The sequence below is a fragment of the Neoarius graeffei genome, chromosome 18 (assembly GCF_027579695.1).
Source record: "Neoarius graeffei isolate fNeoGra1 chromosome 18, fNeoGra1.pri, whole genome shotgun sequence".
Lineage (NCBI taxonomy): Eukaryota > Metazoa > Chordata > Actinopteri > Siluriformes > Ariidae > Neoarius > Neoarius graeffei.
The window spans coordinates 59158171-59174683 of NC_083586.1; the positions used below are offsets into that span (position 1 = coordinate 59158171).

Sequence of the window (16513 nt, forward strand, 5' to 3'; positions counted from 1 at the left end):
CTTTGTCTCCACCTCCTACTTCGCTTCTCTACCCTCTTTCAGCGGGCACACACACACTCTCATAAACAGTCGGGGCAGACATTTTGTTATGGCGGAGAAAAAAACTGACTTACACACTCCTCAAAGTTTTAAGTCGTTCGTATGGAAGCATTTCGGTTTCCGCAAAGAGAAGGGACAATTGGTAAGGGATGTGGCTATATGTAAAGACTGTCGATGTGAACTTAGATACTGTGGAAACACGTCTAATTTGTCGGCGCACTAAGTGCAAGTATAGACCTATGTTTTTGTTACATTTCTCTGGTAGTGCACTTTTGCGGTCATTGCACTGATTTTGTGAAATACTTTTTTCATGTAAGGCTTAAGAAAGGCCCTTCAGTATCTATAGCTAAGACAGGTGCATTTTTTGGTGAATGAGGTGTACAGTAGGCCTAGGTGGAGCACTACTTTGTTACTTTTGTTATTTGCTATTCTTTCGCAAATAAAATATTTGATGATATTACAGCTTCTGTTGATTTAAAATTTGAAATATAGCCTAGCCTGTAAAGTAAAAAAAAAAAAAATCGAACCAATTAATCGAATCGGATTGAATCGAATCGAATCGTGGGGCATTCTTAAGTATCGAAAATAATCGAATCGTTGCCTTAAGAAATCGATACTGAATCGAATCGTCATGATGGCAGTGATTTACACCCCTAATATCTACGTGGCATGACGATAAATTAGCTCAAAATGGAGGATCGGAGTTGCAGTCAGCTGTGTTTTAGTATTGAGGTATTTCACTCACGTGACCAAGTCATGTGATGCTGCCATTTTGGACGTCACGGCTCGAATCAGTTTGAATGCGAGGAAGGTGACAAACGAAAAACATAAAAGAAAAAGGAGCGAGATGCAGAAAACACCTTCACTATCCAGCGACGTAGGGCATTTACAGGGCGAGCAGAGGGAGAGGTATTTGCAAAAATTGAGGTTAGCAGGCTTAGAGAACGACTTTTACCTGCTTCCACCAGGATTGTTCACTGACGTACGGAAGTACACGAAGCCCTCGTCTTTACCTGACTTCGGCCCACATGATCTGTATACCTATGTCGTTAAAAACCCATCGCCATACACAGGTATTGATCTGAAAGCGTATACGAGTTTGGATGCCTACAAATATTTTGTGTCAGGCTGGGTAACATGCCTACATCAGCGGGTCGTCCCTGGAGCCGGTGGTCGCCATCTGATTACAGCTAAGGTTTGTTCACATTTTCATTTACTTTCGGTCCTCAGGATAAACAAAATGTTATTAAATGTCATTGAAATAACTTCTTAGTCTGTTGAGACATGGCCCGTTATAAATTTGCTGTTACCAGGCAATGACCAAGAACTGTATTATTAGGGTCGGTGTAGTTGTAGCAGTGTATTAGCAACTAGCTGTTAGCACTAGCTAATGTCAACAACATCGTAGCTAGTATGTTACTGTAGCAATGTTTACGTTCAGTCATTTGGATGACTGTTAAAACCTTTCGGTCTCAGGTTTTTCCTTTACTGGATTTACTAGTTTACTGAGCTAGCGCGCTCGGCGGCCGAGCCGGGAGCCATCGCGCGCTCTCCGGCCGAGCCGGGAGCCATCGCGCCCTCTCCGGCCGAGCCGGGAGCCATCGCGCCCTCTCCGGCCGAGCCGGGAGCCATCGCGCCCTCTCCGGCCGAGCCGGGAGCCATCGCGCCCTCTCCGGCCGAGCGGGGAGCCATCGCGCGCTCTCCGGCCGAGCCGGGAGCCATCGCGCGCTCTCCGGCCGAGCCGGGAGCCATCGCGCCCTCTCCGGCCGAGCCGGGAGCCATCGCGCCCTCTCCGGCCGAGCCGGGAGCCATCGCGCGCTCTCCGGCCGAGCCGGGAGCCATCGCGCCCTCTCCGGCCGAGCAGGGAGCCATCGCGCGCTCTCCGGCCGAGCCGGGAGCCATCGCGCCCTCTCCGGCCGAGCGGGGAGCCATCGCGCGCTCTCCGGCCGAGCCGGGAGCCATCGCGCCCTCTCCGGCCGAGCCGGGAGCCATCGCGCGCTCGGCGGCCGAGCCGGGAGCCATCGCGCCCTCTCCGGCCGAGCCGGGAGCCATCGCGCCCTCTCCGGCCGAGCGGGGAGCCATCGCGCGCTCTCCGGCCGAGCCGGGAGCCATCGCGCGCTCTCCGGCCGAGCCGGGAGCCATCGCGCCCTCTCCGGCCGAGCCGGGAGCCATCGCGCCCTCTCCGGCCGAGCCGGGAGCCATCGCGCCCTCTCCGGCCGAGCCGGGAGCCATCGCGCCCTCTCCGGCCGAGCCGGGAGCCATCGCGCCCTCTCCGGCCGAGCGGGGAGCCATCGCGCGCTCGGCGGCCGAGCCGGGAGCCATCGCGCCCTCTCCGGCCGAGCCGGGAGCCATCGCGCCCTCTCCGGCCGAGCCGGGAGCCATCGCGCCCTCTCCGGCCGAGCCGGGAGCCATCGCGCCCTCTCCGGCCGAGCCGGGAGCCATCGCGCCCTCTCCGGCCGAGCCGGGAGCCATCGCGCCCTCTCCGGCCGAGCCGGGAGCCATCGCGCGCTCTCCGGCCGAGCCGGGAGCCATCGCGCCCTCTTCGGCCGAGCGGGGAGCCATCGCGCGCTCTCCGGCCGAGCCGGGAGCCATCGCGCCCTCTTCGGCCGAGCCGGGAGCCATCGCGCGCTCGCTCAGTAAACTAGTAAATCCAGTAAAGGAAAAACTTGAGACTGAAAGGTTTTAACAGTCATCCAAATGACTGAACGTAAATATTGCTACAGTAACATACTAGCTACTGTTGTTGACATTAGCTAGCTTGCCGTCCAAAATGGTGGACACCGGGGCGTCACGTGACCCTGTGACGTCAGGTGAAAAACCTCAATAGCGGAAATGGCGATGAGACCGATAAGACTTCCTGCTGTGACGTCAGAGATGTCAAGGTCATTCACTCAGACCGCTACCTACATGAAATCATTTTAATTGTAAAAATTATTATATTAGATTTATTGTTAACGCTTAAAACTATTCCTGTGCCATTCTTGTGTTCTCAAGGCATTTATAAACAAAAAGCGAGGCCATGGTTCTGCGTATATGCTTTAACCTTTTTGGTCACCGTGACCTTGACTTTGGCCAGATGACCCTCAAAATTTTGTAGGTTCTATTTGAGACCAATGCTCATCTATCCTGAAAGTTTCATGAAGATTGGTCCAGCCATTTTCCCGCAACATTGTTTACAAAAAAAAAAGAAGCAAACAAAGAATCCCGACCAAAAACAATACCTCACCCCCGATTAGGGCTGCACGATATATCGTTAAAAAACCGCGATCTCGGTTCACACCTACATGCGATTCACTTTTTGATTAGAGACGATTCTTCTGTTTTGTTTTGTTTTTGCATCACGAGCCGCGTCACACTTTAGTTTCCCTCCGTGCTCCCGTAAAGTCCACTGTAGTTGCTTTCTCCCTCAACCAATCCTAAATGCACCTGCACGTCATGTGGTTGCGCGTAGCAGCAGGCTTTCTCCCTAAACCAATCATGAATGGACCTGTACGTCACGTGATTCAGCGGCAAGCAAGGCAGAAAGAGATACTTGTTTTTTCGAAACACAGCAGCATGAGTGAGTGAAGAGATATGCGAAGTCTGCATGAGGAAAATGGAGGATGATGAAAACCCAGGTGTTAAGGGCCCCATACACGTTCAAAAAAGTCGTCAAAATTTTGTATCAAAATTTTGATACAAAGTTTGATCGTGTGTAGGGTGTTTTGATGTCAAAAATTTGATGTCAAAATTTTGAACCCAAATTTTGACATATCAAATCACTTTGATATTTTTTGAAGAGTCATCAAATTATTGATGCGTGTGTGGGGGGCTGAACGCATCACAGTGTCTTCTTTCAATATCAATGGCTTGACAAGGTCCAATAATTCATCGAAGGATGGGGCATCCATCCTAAGGAAATTACAGAAGTCCTCTGGTTCTTTGAGACGAAGTTCTCTGAGGAGGTTGACGTGACCGTACGTTCGCCGTTTCAAAAACCAGTCTTTCGACCATTTCGGTCGATGCCGAGGTGGTTCATTGTCCAAAGCGAACACAAGTGCTACGGCCACTGCTGCGTCCATGTCTAAGTTTTTGACAATACTGAATTTTTGATAGAAAAAACATTGAATCGTGTGTGGACATTTTACATCAAAATTTTGCATCAAAATTTTGATATCAAAATTTTGATGACTTTTTTGAACTTGTATGGGGCCCTTTAGCGAAGAGAGCCAGGCAAGTCGTCCAACACAGTTTGTTCCTTAAGGGCCCCATACACGTTCAAAAAAGTCGTCAAAATTTTGATATCAAAATTTTGATACAAAGTTTGATCGTGTGTAGGGTGTTTTGATGTCAAAAATTTGATGTCAAAATTTTGAACCCAAATTTTGACATATCAAATCACTTTGATATTTTTTGAAGAGTCGTCAAATTATTGATGCGTGTGTGGGGGGCTTTATTGTTTGTTGACGCTTCAGACAAAAGATGATGGCCTTGCAAGTTTCAATAACTATCTTTCCAATTGCTTGCGGAGACGTTGCAGTCAGGAATTTCAAGTCTTCAAAAGAATTTCCAGATGCCAGGTACCTCAGTGTGACGGACAAGCGTTCACTTGGTGGTATAGATGAACGCATCACAGTGTCTTCTTTCAATATCAATGGCTTGACAAGGTCCAATAATTCATCGAAGGATGGGGCATCCATCCTAAGGAAATTACGGAAGTCCTCTGGTTCTTTGAGACGAAGTTCTCTGAGGAGGTTGACGTGACCGTACGTTCGCCGTTTCAAAAACCAGTCTTTCGACCATTTCCGTCGATGCCGAGGCGGTTCATTGTCCAAAGCGAACACAAGTGCTACGGCCACTGCTGCGTCCATGTCAAAGTTTTTGACAATACTGAATTTTTGATAGAAAAAACATTGAATTGTGTGTGGACATTTTACATCAAAATTTTACATCAAAATTTTGCATCAAAATTTTGATATCAAAATTTTGATACAAAATTTTGACGACTTTTTTGAACGTGTATGGGGCCCTTAAGAGAGGTTCGCATTCTTTGGTGTGGCAATATTTCGGGTTTAAACCAGACGACGACAACCAGCGCGATGTACACTGCACCATATGTTCTGCCCGAGTAGCAGCAAAGCAGGGTAATACGACCAACCTGTTTAGCCACCTCAAACGCCACCACAAAGTGCAGTATGAAACTGTACAAAATGAATGTCCAAAAAAACAGACGTCTATAACGGAGACCATACGCAACGCGACACCATATCCACCCAGCTCCAGCAGGCAGAAGGAAATAACTGCAGCAATCGCTTACCACCTAGCTAAAGATATGGCCCCCATAAACACGGTAGAGCATGACGGATTTTAAAAAATGATCAAAACATTGGATAAACGATACTCGATGCCTTCACGCAACTATTTATCAAACGTTGCAATACCTGCCATGTACATTACAGTGTTCTGGCTAACACAATGTGTGTAAATGCCTGTTGTAGGTGAACTTCATAGAGTTCATTGCAGTTCATTTTAGAAGTAATTGGGTCTTCTCTGCGTTTATTTTATTGGTCATGAGCTTTGGGTAATGACCGAAAGAACAAGATCGCGGATACAAGCGGCCGAAATGAGTTTCCTTCGCAGGGTGGCTGGGTGCTCCCTTAGAGATAGGGTGAGAAGCACAGTCACTCGGGAGGAGCTCGGAGTAGAGCCGCTGCTCCTCCACATCGAGAGGAATCAGCTGAGGTGGCTCGGGCATCTTTTTCGGATGCCTCCTGGACGCCTCCCTGGGGAGGTGTTCCAGGCATGTCCCCCCGGGAGGAGGCCCCGGGGAAGACCCAGGACACGCTGGAGGGACTATGTCTCTCGGCTGGCCTGGGAACGCCTCGGTGTTCTTCCCGAGGAGCTGGCCGAGGTGTCTGGGGAAAGGGAAGTTTGGGCTTCCATGCTTAAGGCCTCTGCATGCTCTTGCGACAAGGCTTTCGCAGATAGCTTTTCGCAGACAGTTGTAATTTATCGTTGAGCGGGGAGTAATAGGCGTGCGCGATGTTATTCACCGCCACAACGCAAGGGGGCGCGAAGTCGCTAGGAGTAGTTGGTGGGTGTGGTTAGTGGAGTGTTTATCCTCCGGTTACTTATAATGACTAGAACTGGAATCGTATAGATGTACGTACTTCCTCACTTCCTCGATCAACCGCTCTTCGTGCTGCTCCATCTTCGCTCGTGTTTTTAAAAATGGCGGTCGTGAAAACAAACCAAACCGGGAAAGTAGGGAAGCGGAAGTGCGTGTACAGCGGATGTAGAGTGGACCAATCAGAGCCCTCTTGTCTGCGACGCTGTCTGCGAGGCTTCTGCGGTGGTCACAATTTTTGGGAGGTGCGTGCAGAGTGTCTGCGAAGGTGGGGGGGCTACGCAGACACCGTCTGCGACGCTATCTGCGAGGACTGGGTTGTTAGCATAAATTGGCCTTTAGACTGCTGCCTCCGCAACCCGGCCCCGGATAAAGCGGAAGAAGACGAGACGAGACTTTATTGGTGTTCTGGCTAACAGAATGTGTGAATATCTGTTCTAGGTGAACTTCATGGAGGTTACAGCCATGAACATTGTGCACATTACCACAACTGCCTTGACCGTATTAGTCGTGCTGTATTTTACTTTAAATATTTTTGTTATGCAAACTGAATAGTAAATTGATTTTGAATTTGAGATTAGAGTTGAATAAAGATTTAAATTTGTTTAAAAAAAAAAAATCGTGCAGAGAATCGTGATATCAATTCTTATCAAGAAAATCATGATACACATTTTTTCCAGAATCGTGCAGCCCTACCCCCGATGGACTCCGTCCTGGGCGAGGTATAAATAAATAAATAAATAAATAAAGGTTCTCATTTTGCTGTTACGTACGAGGATTAAAACACTTCACTGACATACTGTTATAGGAAAATAATCCACTTCCTGGTGGGAACTGTTAATCTGCTGCATCACACCATCCTGTCGCTGATCATTTTCCGAGAACAGCACGCTCCCAGGTGTTTTATTTTGCAGCTCAATCGATAACACACTTCCTCTCACATCTCATCTCATCTCACCTACTGAATGCTAAATGATCTGTTCCTATTAAACACAGCAATGAGCCATTGAATTATGGCAGTCTTTAATTGGTTGTCAAACAACTGGGCTGGGGTGGCACGCTGGTGTAGTGGTTAGCACTGTTGCCTCACAGCAAGAAGGTCCTGGGTTCGAGCCCCGGGGCCGGCGAGGGCCTTTCTGTGCGGAGTTTGCATGTTCTCCCCGTGTCCGCGTGGGTTTCCTCCGGGTGCTCCGGTTTCCCCCACAGTCCAAAGACATGCAGGTTAGGTTAACTGGTGACTCTAAATTGACCGTAGGTGTGAATGTGAGTGTGAATGGTTGTCTGTGTCTAATGCCGCTTTTCCACTACAAACGCGGCTGAGCCGTGCCGTGCTGAGTCAAGCTGAGTGGGGCTGTTGGAGTTGCATTTCGACTCTACAACCGCGCTGAACCGTGCTGGCTGGAAGTGGGTGGACACATTGGGTGGAGTTAGCGAAAGTGGGTGGACGTCACGTGATGCCGTTAAGCAGCGCAAACAGTGACATCAGTGAGCTTTTAAGCGGTAGTCTCACGACCCGGATAGTAAACAATAAACATGGAGGACATGGAGTCGTTAGTGTTGCTGGTCTTGGTGCTGTGGCTTGTTGTCACCGACAACGCGGACAGATACTGGCAAGAGCGTATAGATGAGGCGAGGCGCATAAGGCTTCAGAAATTCTCGTAATTCGTAATTCTTCTTCTTCCGGGTTTGCGGTGTTTACAGATCCCAGCGTGCTTGCGGGGCGTGTGTGGGCATGTGAGGACACTCCTCCTCACCAATCAGTGCACAGGGGAGTGTCTGCTCACGCCCCCAGCCTCACTCGGCTCGCTTTGGCTCGCTTCAGCCCCACTCCAAAATGGTGCGAGTTTTAGGGGCTAAGCAGGGCTGAAGCGAGCCGAGTCGCGCTGTTTTTTGGTAGTCGAAACGCGAGCCGTGTCGGGCTGAAGTGAGCTGAAAAAGGGTAGTGGAAAAGGGCCATATGTGTCAGCCCTGTGATGACCTGGCGACTTGTCCAGGGTGTACCCCGCCTTTCGCCCGTAGTCAGCTGGGATAGGCTCCAGCTTGCCTGCGACCCTGCAGAACAGGATAAAGCGGCTAGAGATAATGAGATGAGACAACTGGGCTACGCTACACACACACACACACACACACACGCAGTAAACACTCAGCTAAGCAGGAGAGATGATTGAAGACTCTATATCTGGAGCCTGCAGAACTGGTTTCACAATGCACCCTACAAATAGATGCTGTTTACTTGCCTGGTCTTGTGATGGAACGTACAAACTCTGATAGTGAAATCTCACATGTAACGACCTCTGACTGATGTGAACTAGTTATAATTAGTTTTATTAGGCCGCTGGGGTGGTGGAAGGACATCAAGGTGTTTCCATATTGCATATTCATGCGTACTCAGATTCTGAGCCATGTAAAATTATTTCTTAGGACTTAAAAAAAAAAAAAAAAAACACCCGCAAAATCACTTATTTCCCACATTAAATTTTTTTCAGTATTTTAAGGCTTACATTTAGCATTAACGTAAGTGGTACAGTAAATTGAAGCATGTATTCATTAGTGCAGGCTTAAATATTTAAAGGTTCTGATTGCAAAGTTGAACTCTGGGTAAAATGTTCCATTTCTATTGCTGTTGGAGGTTTGAGATGTTTCGCTACTGCGCACGCACACACCCACACCATATATCCTGTGTGTCAGTGTTTTGCCGACATAAAAAGCATCCCGCATTTTATGATTCCGGAGATTGCCGAAGCAAGTGAGCAACAATATCACATCACGTGACCACCGTGGGGCGTGTCTGACCTACTTTAAACCAAAACAAGTCGGCGTGGGCGAACATGGCAGACTTGTCTCTCCCGCCAACGGAAAAGAAAAGGAAAGCCTGCCTAGTGAAAGCGATTGCAAGACTAGATTTAGATGATGTCATTTTTCTGGATAGATAACTAATGGCCCTTTTCCACTACCCTTTTTCAGCTCGCTTCAGCTCGCTTCAGCTCACTTCAGCCCGACACGGCTCGCGTTTCGACTACCAAAAAAGAGCACGACTCAGCTCGCTTCAGCCCTGCTTAGCCCCTAAAACTCGCACCGTTTTGGAGTGGGGCTGAAGCGAGCCAAAGCGAGCCGAGTGAGGCTGGGGGCGTGAGCAGACACTCCCCTGTGCACTGATTGGTGAGGAGGAGTGTCCTCACATGCCCACACACACCCCGCGAGCACGCTGGGATCTGTAAACACCGCAAACCCGGAAGAAGAATAATTACGAATTACGAGAATTTCTGAAGCCTTATGCGCCTCGCCTCATCTATACGCTCTTGCCAGTATCTGTTGGCGTTGTCGGTGACAACAAGCCACAGCACCAAGACCAGCAACACTAACGACTCCATGTCCTCCATGTTTATTGTTTACTATCCGGGTCGTGAGACTACCGCTTAAAAGCTCACTGATGTCACTGTTTGCGCTGCTTAACGGCATCACGTGACGTCCACCCACTTTCGCTAACTCCACCCAATGTGTCCACCCACTTCCAGCCAGCACGGTTCAGCGCGGTTGTAGTCGAAATGCAACTCCAACAGCCCCACTCAGCTCGACTCAGCACGGCACGGCTCAGCCCGACTCAGCCGCGTTTGTAGTGGAAAAGCGGCAAAAATCATTCTAGCTAGCGCTTAGCTACCTTAGCCTTCGAGTGCATGGGCTCGACTCCACAGTAGCGAGTCGATGACGGAGTTATACAATTAACGCTTTGATCTTACACAGAAAGAAACGAGAACACAAAAGCATTAACAGAGAAAAAAAAAAGTTACTGGACAGTATATTTGTCTTTTGTGTCACGGATCTATTCGCAAACGTCAACCACAGATTACATCCCTGCGACTCAAAACTCTCCGAGGTCGATGCAGAGTCACGATGTTTTCTTGGTGGCGTCGCCATCTTGGTGTGACGCAGTTCCATAGTAGCTATATGCTAATTAAATTGGTTAAATCTTCTTGCATTCGGCTGTTTCTTGTTTCCGTAGGGCTGTACTATTTACCTCAAGAGGGAGGAAAACGATCCCAAAACAGAGAAAAGCGACCCTCAGGACATCAAAATGATCACATCGCGTTCGTCCACATGATACTGTTCTCGCGAGACACAGGAAAATGCCATGCACAATTTAAAAAATTTGAAAATTTCAGATGACTTTGCAGTCAGCAAATATAAATAAACTGATGTTCTTTCGATCCATTAGTAAAAAAAAAAAAAAGTACATAAATGAGCTTAAAGGTAATTACAGCATATAATGTTGATAATCAGCTGACCTGACTTCACATACAGTACTAATACTAATTAATGCATTGTTATATTCACAATCGTTGAATTAGTTTGATCATGGATCGATGGAATGGACATTAGTTAAAGGACATGAAACATAAAAGTACGCTATATCAGTTTCTTTCCATTAAAAATATGAAATAATTGCATCAACAAATACAAAATTATCTATTAAATTTAGCAAAATCGTTATATTCGTGATGATTATATGGCATTTCTGCTCGAGCTCCGATATGCATATTTTACAACCGGAAGAGCCGCTGTCACGTGATCATACGTCACAAAAACTTTCGGGTACAGCACAAGCGGGTAGATGAATGGAGAAGTGTGAATCGTGATGATGACGAATGCGACAAAATAGTTTTTGTGTCTTGGATGACAAGAAAATTGTTTCGTTTTTAGATTGTTTAACGTAGATTGAACATCATGGTGTATTGCGACCTCCCAGTCAGTCAGATGCTAACTCCTGTTAGCAATGTAGCTAGGCTCAGTATGGCCAATGGTATTTTTTGGGGCTGTAGTTAGATGCGACCAAACTCTTCCACGTTTTTCCTGTTTACATAGGTTTATATGACCAGTGATATGAAACAAGTTCAGTTACACAAATTGAAACGTGGCGATTTTCTATGCTATGGAAAGTCCGCACTATAATGACAGGCGTACTAACACCTTCTGCGCGCTTCAGCAGCGCATTGATACCTTCACTCGGAGTTGTACCATTATTTTTTAGACAGGGCGGACGGACCAGGGCATTCGCCCGCCTGGCCGTGCCCAACGAGGAGCGCTCTCGGCCGGCTTGGGAGGCAGACGGCAGCCCCTCCTGGGAGTGTGGTTTTACCATGGGCCTCATGCGGTAAGGATTAGTATTATAATTTTGGGTGTATCAATTATTGATTATCATAATTCTGACTCGTTTCGCCATTTTGAATGTTTTCATCTCGGACTCTGGAAGCATTGTATCTCAATCAATCTCGAAAAATATCAGCAAAAAAAAAAAAACTAGCTTGCAACGGACTTTAGCTAGATCTATGATGAACTTTCAATGTATGATACAAAAATAATACTTCTTTCAACAGATCATTAGCCTTTGAGCAGAATTGTTTTTAACTTACCAGGAAGTGTTATCGAGCCGACCGCTTTCAGTTTCATGGGGATTGAATGAACTCTCTGCATGCTCTTGCGACAAGGCTTTCGCAGATAGCTTTTCGCAGACAGTTGTAATTTATCGTTGAGCGGGGGAATAGGCGTGCGCGATGTTATTCACCGGCACAACGCAAGGGGGCGCGAAGTCGCTAGGAGTAGTTGGTGGGTGTGGTTAGTGGAGTGTTTATCCTCCGGTTACTTATAATGACTAGAACTTTTTTTTTTTATAATGACTAGAACTGGAGTCGTCTAGATGTACGTACTTCCTCAATCAACCGCTCTTCATGCTGCTCCATCTTCGCTCGTGTTTTTAAAAATGCCGGTCGTGAAAACAAACCAAACCGGGAAAGTAGGGAAGCGGAAGTGCGTGTACAGCGGATGTAGAGTGGACCAATCAGAGCCCTCTTGTCTGCGAGGCTTCTGCGGTGGTCACAATTTTTGGGAGGTGCGCGCAGAGCGTCTGCGAAGGTGGGGGGGCTACGCAGACACTGTCTGCGACGCTATCTGCGAGGACTGGGTTGTCAGCATAAATTGGCCTTCACTCTCAGAATCATCTGACCCGTCAGAGTAAAGACAAGATCCATGTTCATGTGAATTTCCAGCTATCGGTTCGAATTGATAGGGTCTAACTTCACATCTCTGTGAAACATCGGGAATGTCACTGTCGATGGTGTCCATTTCGGTAACCTGTTTACATTAGATTCCCAAGCGCTGGCTCCTTGAAAAGTTTTTGTGACGTCACAGGTCACGTGACCGCTTAGCTAATTAACGAATCATTGTTTTACGCTGATGTATAAAAAAGTTGAATAATGTGATGATTTTCACATTTTTGACACCCTGCAGTGATTTAGATGGCATTTCTTATGTCCTTTATACATAATTATACCCAGAAAAAAATCCATGTCCCATGTCCTTTAATGCAGCTCCCCACCCCTGATTTTCTCCGTGATTTAGTTTTGGCTGATTTCCTTTCCATCACTCAGCGCTCCCTAATCATACAACAAATATGACATTACTAGCAGACTCATTTATCCAGAGCGACATACAGCGAGTGCAAAAGTCAGGTACACGAAGTGCTGAACTTCTAGACAAAAAAGTTCTAGCACCAAATGAACAAGTGATAACAATAACTCGTGTAATATTCTGTTGAAGTATCAATACGCAAACCGCCAAGGAAACAAACCAACCAACCAAATACAGACTCTGAGACAAATGATATCCGTCGACCACATCTTGTCGAACGGCTTCTCGTGCTGCGTCCCTCAGAGGGAAGCGCTATCTGCCCTCTTTCTCATACATGAGCCCACTAACACCTGTGATTGGCTACTGTCGCTGTGATTGACAGGGGAAAGAGTATGCCACTCCCTCCCTCCTTGACAGCACAACTAGTTTTTCACTTGGATTCCCAGCCACAGATATCTGTCGCCAAGTTATTATTGAATTACTTTCTAAATATTATGTATAGTTTATAACTGTCAATTATAAACTGTACAGTGGTGCTTGACATTTTTGTGGACCCTTTAGAAATTGTCACATTCTGCATAAATATGACCTAAAACATCAGCAGATTTTCACACAAGTCCTAAAAGTAGATAAAGAGAACCCAGTTAAACAAATGAGACAAAAAATATTATACTCGGTCATTTATTGATTGAGGAAAATGATCCAATATTACATATCTGTGAGTGGCAAAAGTATGTGAACCTCTAGGATTAGCAGTTAATTTGAAGGTGAAATTAGAGTCAGGTGATTTCAATCAATGGGATGACAATCAGGTGTGAGTGGGCACCCTGTTTTATTTAAAGAACAGGGATCTATCAAAGTCTGATCTTCACAACACCTCAGAAAAAGCGCTGTTGATGCTCATCAGGCTGGAAAAGGTTACAAAACCATCTCTAAAGAGTTTGGACTCCACCAATCCACAGTCAGACAGATTGTGTACAAATGGAGGAAATTCAAGACCATTGTTACCCTCCCCAGGAGTGGTCAACCAACAAAGATCACTCCAAGAGCAAGGCGTGTAATAGTCTGCGAGGTCACAAAGGACCCCAGGGTAACTTCTAAGCAACTGAAGGCCTCTCTCACATTGGCTAATGTTAATGTTCATGAGTCCACCATCAGGAGAACACTGAACAACAATGGTGTGCATGGCAGGGTTGCAAGGAGAAAGCCACTGCTCTCCAAAAAGAACATTGCTGCTCGTCTGCAGCTTGCTAAAGATCATATAGACAAGCCAGAAGGCTATTGGAAAAATATTTTGTGGACGGACGAGACCAAAATAGAACTTTTTAGTTTAAATGAGAAGCGTTATGTTTGGAGAAAGGAAAACACTGCATTCCAGCATAAGAACCTTATCCCATCTGTGAAACATGGTGGTGGTAGGATCATGGTTTGGGCCTGTTTTGCTGCATCTGGGCCAGGACGGCTTGCCGTCATTGATGGAACAATGATTTCTGAATTATACCAGCGAATTCTAAAGGAAAATGTCAGGACATCTGTCCATGAACTGAATCTCAAGAGAAGGTGGGTCATGCAGCAAGACAACGACCCTAAGCACACAAGTCATTCTACCAAAGAATGGTTAAAGAAGAATAAAGTTAATGTTTTGGAATGGCCAAGTCAAAGTCCTGACCTTAATCCAATCAAAATGTTGTGGAAGGACCTGAAGCGAGCAGTTTATGTGAGGAAACCCACCAACATCCCAGAGTTGAAGCTGTTCTGTACGGAGGAACAGGCTAAAATTCCTCCAAGCCGGTGTGCAGGACTGATCAACAGTTACCGCAAACGTTTAGTTGCAGTTATTGCTGCACAAGGGGGTCACACCAGATACTGAAAGCAAAGGTTCACATACTTTTGCCACTCACAGATATGTAATATTGGATCATTTTCCTCAATCAATAAATGACCAAGTATAATATCCATCTGTAGCCGCTTTATCCTGTCCTACAGGGTCGCAGGCGAGCTGAAGCCTATCCCAGCTGACTAGGGGTGAGAGGTGGGGTACACCCTGGACAAGTCGCCAGATCATCGCAGACGCAACCAACCATTCGCACCTACGGTCAATTTAGAGCCACCAATTGGCCTAACCTGCATGTTTTTGGACCGTAGAGGAAACCCACACAGAAAGGCCTTCGCCGGCCGCCGGGCTCGAACCCTGAACCTTCTTGCTGTGATGTGACCGTGCTAACCACTACACCACCGTGTACGTATAATATTTTTGTCTCATTTGTTTAACTGGGTTCTCTTTATCTACTTTTAGGAAATGTGATGATGTTCAGCAGAAATATAGAGAAAATTCACAAACTTTCAAGCACCACTGGAGAGGAGTAACATTTATAATACAGTAATTACACCGGCAGGCTGAATGTTAAATTTTAATATTGATCTAAATACGCATATTCGTGCTATTTCAGCATTTTAATATATTCCGTGCTGCTTTTCAAGGTTATTTCCGCGTCGATCTGTGTGACAATGCTGATTGGCTGTGAGCCACGTCAATCAAGGACTATTTCACCTTACGACCACGCCTACTCCGGACAAACCACGCCCACTTCACTCCCTCTGACTGGTCAAGTCGAGTGCCAAAACTTTTTTTAAACGACTTTTCATAAAAACAAGGACGAAAGAACTTATGACACTCATTCACGAGGAAGTTATTTGACAAAACGATTTAAATAAACACTAATAATACAGTCGAGAAATGATTTATTTGGCGTCATGACGGTCTAAAGCCTGAGGTCAGGCTTCCCCTTTAAGCACTGTTTACACGGCAAGGTTTAAAGAGTTGGGTTTTTTTTTTTTTAGCCGGCCAAAAACAACCAACAAGTAAAAGTACAGCACTCTCGTGTTACCACACCCGCCATTTTGTGGCACTATCGCGGATCTGACATCGTCATAACGACCGTCAGCCTTCAGAAAGCTGCGAGGATCCGGTTACCTCCTTCCGCCTCGCTCGCGCTCAACAGAATCACACACACACACAGAGAGAGAGTTCAGTTTCAAAAAAAAAAAAAGGCACAAGACTCTGCGTCAAATAAAAAAACCACAATATTCACCTTCTAATTCGTGCTCTTTGTTTGTTGAGGTTTTTAAAAAATTCCTCAATAGTTTAAATTGTTGTTGTTGTTGTTGATTCCCGTTGCTTGGTTCTTGTCGCCAGGACTACCGTGACTATGGCGCCTCGTCCTCACCGGGGCAACTGTTGCTACCCACCCGTCCAAGTCCCGCCCTCACCTTAGCAGTCATTGGTGCGGTGCTCCAAAAACACTTTGCTTCATTGGCTGATTTCCTTGTCCTTTCCAAAGCTGTCATTTCATTCGCTGCTGACTCCTGTCAATCAACAGGGGGTCGTTACGTAAAAAAAACGCCCCTCATACACACAAACAGACTTTTTTTTTTCTCCTGATGTTGTCAGTCAGTCAAATCTGGGATATGGATTAAAATATCCCAAAACAGTTTAATAGTGCAACACAAAAGTCTAGAAATGTTATGTTGAGAGTTTGGGACATTAAAAAATAAATATATATCCTTTCTTGTACTTGAAACTTTTTGGGTTACATGACTGTGGTGTCGGCAAGAAGGTCCTGGGTTCGAGCCCGATGGCCGGCAAGGGCCTTTCTGTGCGGAGTTTGCATGTTCTCCTCGTGTCCGCGTGGGTTCCTCCGGGTGCTCCGGTTTCCCCCGCAGTCCAAAGACATGCAGGTTAGGTTAGCTGGTGACTCTAACGCTACGTTCACACTGCAAGGCTTAATGCTCAATTCCGATTTTTTTGTGAGGTCGTTCACATTAACAAATATATGCGACTTGTTTGTGATCCTCAGTATGAACGAAAAGCGACCTAAAAGTGTTCCGTATGCGCATTGCAGGATACGACGACGTCACACGCAGTGAGCATGGCCAGTGTTTACGGAAGTAAAACCGCCCGGTTGC

At 46.5% G+C, this 16513-nt stretch overlaps 1 protein-coding gene across 2 annotated transcripts in view; it reads right to left on the reverse strand.

The window, feature by feature from the left end:
* rfx1b (regulatory factor X, 1b (influences HLA class II expression)) overlaps positions 1 to 15803 on the reverse strand; it is an 82851-nt gene extending 67048 nt beyond the window's left edge. For both annotated transcript variants that reach the window (XM_060899096.1, XM_060899095.1), the window contains exon 1: positions 15640 to 15803. The gene's annotated coding sequence lies outside the window, so the exon portion shown is untranslated. The remainder of the gene's footprint in view (positions 1 to 15639) is intronic.
* Positions 15804 to 16513: the final 710 nt, after the last annotated feature.